This window comes from Cucurbita pepo, chromosome LG16, assembly GCF_002806865.2.
Source record: "Cucurbita pepo subsp. pepo cultivar mu-cu-16 chromosome LG16, ASM280686v2, whole genome shotgun sequence".
Lineage (NCBI taxonomy): Eukaryota > Viridiplantae > Streptophyta > Magnoliopsida > Cucurbitales > Cucurbitaceae > Cucurbita > Cucurbita pepo.
This window is the reverse complement of record NC_036653.1, coordinates 2,437,320-2,445,920: the sequence shown is the minus strand read 5'-3', so window position 1 is coordinate 2,445,920 and position 8,601 is coordinate 2,437,320. Positions and strand designations below refer to the sequence as shown.

The 8,601-nt window shown below is 36.4% G+C and overlaps 1 non-coding gene across 1 annotated transcript; it reads right to left on the bottom strand.

Annotated features, from left to right (window-relative positions):
- Positions 1-934: 934 nt before the first annotated feature.
- Positions 935-1,007, bottom strand: TRNAA-CGC. The gene has a single exon. It is a non-coding gene; the product is annotated as a tRNA-Ala (tRNA).
- Between the last annotated feature and the right edge of the window lie 7,594 nt (positions 1,008-8,601).

The window sequence follows — 8,601 nt, the reverse complement described above, 5'->3', positions numbered from 1 at the left end:
CTTCTTAAGAAGTACTTGTAGAAATTGCTTGGATCGTTGTATAAACCTTAAACCAAGTATGAATTAAAGAAATGTGAAAGAAAAACACCAAGAACCGTGAGTTAAGGCTCCGAATCGATCAAATTTCTCGTGATTTAAGTAACATTAAAATAACTTACTAAATGAACTCCGCTGCCTATGAATTTTTAATATGAGCATAATATGACATGTTAAGAGTTTATATGAAATTGGGTAGTCATTGGATAAAGTTAATTAGCTAAACCAAGTAACGGTGTAAAATGATCATAATGCACATAAAGAAATTTATCTTTGGTTCATACTCAAGATGACCTCCAAATGCTATGGAACTTTTTATTAAACCTAGATTCGAGTTCAGACAACGCCGCTTTGAACGCATGAACCCATGGCATAGGTTCAAACTGTGTCACTTGAAATATATGAAGCCTTGGACCTAGGTTAACACTATGTCTCTTTGGACGTATGAAGCCTTGAACACAGGATGTCAGATTCATGACTAGTATCATAAATACTAGGGAGAGTGTCTTGACGAACAAGAACATAATAAAGGACTAGAAAAAAGATCAAGATCCAAATTCTGAAGATAAGAACCCAGAACAATAGTACCAAAACCCTTAGACCCGAATTATGGTTGAGTCATAATCCAAGGATCAAAGTTCTAAAGATATATCATGATAAAGAGTCTTAAGTACTTACAACAAGAAAGAAATAGTGTGATAGGCAAGAATAGACAAGAATCTGAAAAAAAATAAATACAATAGAGGTACAAGGAACTGAATCTCGTGCCTCTCGAGCACTCTACCATATGAGCTACACCCCATTTATAGAATAAAGTTTCGAACTTCATGATGAGGTAAGAAATGATGAGGTAAGAAGCTCTGAAGAAGGAGAACCTAAGATTTCAAAACAAACACAATGGAGGTGCAGGGAATTGAACCCTGTGCCTCTCGCATGCGAAGCGAGCGCTCTACCATATGAGCTACACCCCCTCTATAAAATAAATGTCTTAAACGTCCATGACGAGGTAAGCAGCGATTTTGGACTCTTCTTAACAAGTACTTGTAGAAATTTCTTGGATCTTTGTATAAACCTTAAGCCAAGTATGAATTAAAGGAATGTGAAAGAAAAACACCAAGAACCGTGAGTTAAGGCTCCGAACCAATTAAATTGCTCGTGATTTAAGTAACATTAAAATGACCATAATGCACATAAGAAAATTTAACTTTGGTTCATGTTCTAGAGGACCTCCAAATACTATGGAACTTTTTATTAAACCTAGATTCGAGTACAGACTATGTCGCTTGGAATGCATGAAACCATGGGATAGGTTCAAACTTTGTTACTTGAAATGTATGAAATCTTGGACGTAGGTTAACACTATCGCTTTGAACGTATGAAGCCTTGGACACAAGATGTCAGGTTCATGACACACAGGATGCCAGGTTCATGACTAGTGCCATAAATACTAGGGGAGTGTCTTGGAGAACAATACAACGATCAAGGACTGAACAAGGATCAAGATCCAAGTTTTGTAGATAAGAAGCAGAAAAAAAAAAGTACCCAGACCCTTAGATCAGAACAGAATTGAACCTTGTTCCTCTTGCAAGCAAAGCGAGCGCTATACCATATGAGCTACAACCCCCTTACACAATAAAGGTCCTGAACGTCCATAACGAGGTAAGTAGCCATTTTGGATTCTTCTTAAGAAATACTTGTAGAAATTGCTTGGATCTTTGTATAAACCTTAAATCAAGTATGAATTAAAGGAATATGAAACAAAAATACCTAGAACCGTGAGTGAAGACTCCAAATATATCAAATTGCTCGAGATTTAAGTAACGTTCAAATATCTCACTAAATGAACTCTACTGCCTATGAATTTTGAATACTAAGCATAATATGACATGTTGAGATTATATATGAAATTTGGTTGTCATTGGATATGGTTAATTAGTTAAACCAAGTAACGGTGTAAAATGACCATAATGCTCCTTAAGAAATTTACCTTCATTTCATGATCTAGATAACCTCTAAATGCTACGAAATTTTGTATGAAACCTAGATGCGGGGCAGACTACGTCGCTTGGAATGCATGAAGCCTTGGACGTAGTTTCAGACTGTGTTGCTTGGAGCGTATGATGCAGACTGTGTCACTTGGAATATACGAAGTATTGGACATAAGTTGTCAAGCTCATGACTAGTACCATAAATCCTAGGGGGAGTGTATGAGAGAACAAGACAAAAAGAGAACAACCTAGAAAGTGACCAAGAGCAAGACAACGATCAAAGAATAGAATAAGAATCAAGATCCAAGTTCTGAAGACAAGAACCCAGAACAATAATATTAAAACCCCTGGATCAGAACAAAGGTTGAGATCTTAGAATCCATTGACCAAAGTCTGTCTAAGTACACTTAGAAACCAAGAAAAATAGTATTTAGACCCTTAAATCAGAACTAAGGTTGACATCTCAGAATTCAAGGACCAAAGTCCACGTAAGTACTTAAAACAAGAACAAGGAAAGAAAGAGTGTGACAGGCTACTTACTGAGTACACACCAAGAACAATAGTACTAAGACCCTTAAATTAAAACTAAGGTTGAGATCTCAAAATAAAAGGATCAAAGTCGGCCTAAGTACTTAAAACAAGAACAAGGAAAAAAAGAGTGTGGTAGGCTACTTACTAAGTAGATAATCGTACCTATGGTACCTCTTGCATGCAAAGTGAGAGCTCTAGCATGTGAGACTCGAATACAGACTAAGAAGATGAAAGCGAAAATAATTAAATAAATAAATAAATAAATAAAATCCACTAAAATTTAAATTAAAAGAAAAGTGAACACAAAAATTAAATAAAAAATTAAGTCCAATTACAAGACGAAGTTTCGTACCAGGAATCCATTATAAAACAAAAATATAAAAGCCTAAAAAATGTAAAAACGGGCTAGCACTCTAGAACAACCCCCCACTATGACCACACAACTCGTGAACGCTCATTCACCTCGAGCAGCAGCCTGTAAACACCTGAAAAAGAAAAATGAAAGGGAGTATAATAATACTCAATAACCAACCTACTTATAGGCTCTCAATGCATGGTTAACTTAGTAAGTATCACGGGCTTTACTCTTTGCTCTAGGAAGTTTGAGCTTAGGTTTCAATGCTCTCTAAGCAACTGGGTACCCCAACTTTCGAGTAGGACTCTAAACTGAAGCATACACATAGGGGTCTGTGCGATTTTTTCGTTCTTCTTTTCTACTACTTAAGTGGCTTGTCTTGCTTATGTAGTGGATGATCAATGTTCTAGGTTGAGGCGGGAACTCATAAGTTGCAAGACAGTATAGTTGGATCTGAATCTGAACAACAATTTGAGCATTATCCTTGGGGGTTACCTGACAACTCTCCCACGGGACCATAAAGTCTTCAAAGTTTGGGGGCAGCGATCCCCTGTGTGCCGGTTAGCTACTAGGTTAACCTACGCTCAGGATCGAGTTTATAGTTGATGGTGTTAAAATTCCACTCAAACTTGTGGGGTTTATTTGGCAAGCATGCAAGTTTGGTTAAACCAAATTTTGACACCTCAAAATTCCACTAACATGTACTTTTCCATTAAATGAAGTCAACATTTTGACTTTCTTTATTTTAATTCAACAATTAATTTCAAATTAAAGTAACATTTAATGATTAATTAAACTATTTAATTAATATTTAATATTAATTCAAATGTTAATCTCAATCAATTCTGACACATAATTGATTAAAATATTTAAATGTTATTTAAATATTTCAGATTCTCTCTTTTTGTTTAATTCGTAAATAAAACAAAAATGCGGTTAAATATATCGTATATATGTAGCACATATTCCCAATTTGAATTCGAACACTTCGAACTCACTCGTCACACTGTTCTATGGTTTAGTCCGATATGAGCTAGCAGAGGGACCTAATGGACCTATAGATCATGGGCTCCAACGATTCAAGATTAACCGATTAAACTCATTAACCTGGTTAACCAACATTCGTTAACTACTAGGACACTCCACTATAGCCTAGTAGTTGCACTCCCCTCACTATAGATATATTTCTGTCCATCTGATATAACCATGATTAGTAAGTCGATCCTTCACAGGTTGTTCGTAACTAGAGCTGGGTCAATTTACCGTTTTACCCCTGAAGTTACTTCTTGTTCCTTATGTCTCACTGATCCTCTAATAAACAATTGGTTTGTGGTCCAACCAGTAAACCGAATCCCTCTCAGGCCAATGAGAGGGTGGGGCCCCTTGTTCAAGACCTGGAGTCAGTGCTTAAGGGAACTACCTTTCTTCTATCCCTAAAAGTGGGTAGGAGTGAATTCCGTCTTGCACCCCACGTCCCCAGCCATTCACCCAGTCTTACCCCTGAAATGGGAGGCCTGTTGAGTCGGCGAACTAGAGCCACTCTCACCCATGCAAATCTAAGGATAATTCCGAATAAACAGGAGTTCATGGTTAGCTCAGGATTAAAACCGAGTTACCTAGGTTATCGAATGAAAAGAAAATCAGTCTCAACAGTAAACGACTTTATAAAGTGAGAGTGGTTTTCTTCATGGTCCGATCTTATGCAATACTCATTGCATAGGACGCCCCCACTCACATGTCTCCACATGCACAATTTAGTGATCGCATTGTTTATATCATATACAAAAGTGGGCCGCATCCATAGTGTCCCCAGAATAAGGTACTCAGCCTTATCCTTATACTATAGATCATTTTGACTATATACTTGAACTTGATTCACTCTCATGTCTCTACATATAGTTCAAGTAATCATACTATAACCAGAGTGTTCTTAGTTTATTGGATTTAGATTAATGATCGTAAAGTTCACTTTATTCAATAACAATCTTTACTGAATAAAGAACAATAATAACTGTATTGAAAATAGAATATGTTTTTGTTTATAAACTATGAGTTTTAGGACATAAAACCCAACAACAGTACAAGGGTCCTGTTTTAGGAGACCCATGGTCATTTACACTAGGTTGGGGCACATGTCGCATGAACCTAACAAGCAACGCCTAGATCCATGGTATGGAACCCGAAGTAGAGTCTCGACAATACGATACTGAAGTGGAAAGGGTAGTGGACAGACATGGAGACTGTTCACACTACTATAGCCTAATGACTACCTTGATCATTCTTGGTTGTCGTGGAGGCCTACGAGGTTCTTAGGGACTTTTAGGTAGTTTAAACCTATCTCTCGTTTCTAGGATGTGGAGGCCTACGAGGTTCTTAGGGACCTATAATCGCCACTAATGATACTGGGTGTAGGGTCTAATGGAACACATTTTGAACTTGGTCAACGTGTAAGTCGCACTAGCTATAGCGCCCTAATCTTAACTGGGTTCTCTCATGCTTGCTTTTCTAGGTAGTTACACCTATCGATCACTTAATTGCATAATCCATAATTTGAACTACACCTTGGTCATATCTGGGAGTTGAAAAGGTCTATTGGGTTCCTAAGGCGGCTAGGGCTTAACACGGTCTTCTAGCTCTAGGTTGTTCTATTTTGACTCCTTGAATATTTCTTAGTCTTGAAGTACTAGGGTCTAGATCCTCTGGCCGTCGCTCACGATCCTAAAGTGCTCAGTCTATTGGAGGCAACCTGACCCAAGTCATCATCTAGTCAACCTAACTCTAAAGCCCTAGTTTTGTGCAGATAAACATGTTCTACAGAGAGAACACATAGTCAAACACCTGGAGCTAACATATTGTATCATGCAAACATACAAGCAAACAAGCTCAATGGGGAGATAACATCCATCAATCCCCTATAGCACAGATCGCAATAGCCTATCTTTCTCTCTAACACAATGAAAAGCACGTAAAACAACATTCATAACAAATCTCATCATAGGGGCGTTTTGATAATTTCTTACATCATATTGGTCTTTTGATATTTGTTTATAAATATAACCCAAACTCGTTCTCGTTTGTAATAAACTGGAACAACACTAAGTTGCAATCAGATTTTCTTTTGATTTATAGTCGCAGTCTAATTTTCAAAACCTTGAAAATGAAATCCTTGACATTATGAAATTGATTTAGCATGTTAGACTCTCATGCAAGATTATGAAACCAACATGTTGTCTAGTTTTCAATAACAAACATAATATTAACGAAAACGTAAGACACATAACAAAAGCGGTAAAATAGAAGAGAAAGAGAGAACTAATGTCGTGTGTTGATTTTCAGTCATGTCCGATCTCCTAAATCACGAGCTTGAAAATTCTTTCATGGTATCGAAAGGTTTTCTAGTTTCAAAAAAGATTTATAAATGAAAAATACGATTTTTCTCGTGAAATTGGTCTCCCTCAATTCGACTATAAAAAGAAGAATATATAGGAAAAATATGTACACTGTCAAGGTGCTATCCAAACATGCATGAATACTATAGAAATTTTTGGGTAGCATCAAGACATAGACACATGCTTTTTTTGCGCTGTGGCACCTTAAGGGACATTCAGCTTGACACTAGCTTAGCATTGAGATATTATGACACACAAGTCCCAACATAGTTTAAAATTTTAATTCAAGAAATTTTTTTTAGAATCTTAGAAGCAAAATTTTAAAATGCAGTAGAAGAGAAATATTCTTAGAAAATCTTCTGTAACTAAAAATGGTAGAAAAATTAAAGAAAATTCAAAGTCAACCCTCAAGGGTTGAGGGTTATTTTGGTCATTTTAGTGCCACTTTGTTAATTAGGCACATGAAAGTAACATAAACCATAATTAATGAAAGAAGGTAAAAGAAACAAGAGAGAGAAAAGAAGAAAGAAGAAAAAAATTGTTTAAAGTAGACAAGTGTCCCCTGATCCTAGCCATTCAGTTATTTTGGGTCAAAAATCCTTCACAAAAAATTTGAAATGATAAGGATTGAACTTTACATAGGAGGAGTAATATATGAATACAATATATTTGACTATCATAAAAGGGCAAATATGATATTTATAGTAAGCGGTAATGGGAGTCAAGTATCATACAAGATATTTACTTATAATAAACGGTCAAATATGATACATATGATAAATCATAATTCAAGGCTAAATATCCTTAAGACCACCCTACAAGTTGATCATTGAACTTGAACGAACGTAAAACTTGGATCTAAACAGTTCAAAAAGAGGTCTAGAAACACTTTTTGTGAAGATATCAGCAACTTGAGGATGGGAAGGTACATACTGTCTACCTTTTCAGAAGAGAGTGGAAGAGACAACCGAGCTAATGGATTGCAGTTTTATGTATGTTGAGGTCTGAGTTAACCATAGAGTGACTAGAAGAACTACTGGCGACTTTAGAGCCACCCACAACTCCATGACGGAGATCAAAGCAAAATGATTGAATATCCTTTGGCATCAAGATGTAGGAAAGATGAAGATCATCAATTTGACAGCTTTACCCGTCTTAGGAGTTGCGAAAAGAACTCTCATTAAGTTGGGGACTTGGATTGGACGAACTGACTTTGTGATAGTCAAGATGGACGAATTCGACATCGTGTTAAGGACGAACTTCCTATTAGAACACAAAGTCATTCCCATGCCCCTAGCAAAAAGCTTGGTAATAACGGGGTCGAACCCAATAATTATCCATAAAAACACACATTAGCCTAGAGGGATGAAAATGGTGTTAGCAGTACAGTTGAGAAAGGATCTAAGTCACGATGAGCATACACTTGCTACCATTACCGTATTTGGAGAGGAAAGCTTGTGTGAACGGGGTTGTAGTACATGATAATGAAAATGAAAAAAATGTTGTGACCTCATGCATTATTGTGTGTTCATGCATCGGGGGATACCCCTTCTCCTTTTACGATAGTATGGACGCATATAGTACAAGGCAGGAAAACGATCATTATGTTTACCATAGTGCTACCATGACGGTCACTATTCCTAATGGATGTCTAGCATCAACAACTACTAGAGAATGCTCGCCCGAACAAAAAAAGGCCTAGGAGGTATGCAAACATACTGGTGGGTCCATATTCACACATATAAACCATGTGTTGGAAAATTAAGTACACATCCAATACCCCGCTTAGGATAGTCGCCGTAGAAAAATAGACTGATATGATAGGTCCCATTCATGATTCTATGTGTTTGCATTTAACCTCTACAAATGGGTCACTTACTAAATATTTCTTAAAATACTCAAGCCACCTACTTGTTTCACGTAAAGGCAAGTCATCCCTGTACTACTGACGACGACATCGCAACTCAAGATCATTTTACATGCATAAGGTAGTCGCATTTATTTTCTTAGACTTAAAAACGTCTTATTCTAGCCTATAGTTTATTGCTGTATCGTTTTAAAGATATTTTCGAACACGTAAGTCTATGACATTGTTTTGATTACGTTATTTCCGCATAAAAATGATTACATTATGAAATTGATAGCAACTCTGAGTAAGTTTACTCTTTTTATGTAAGTGGCGGAGTGAATGGAACCATGTACAGTAAGTACACCCTATTTTACACAACTTATACTGTTCTAGGTCCATAAAAAAAAAAAAAAAAAAAAAAAAAAAAAAAAAAAAAAAAAAAAAAAAAAAAAA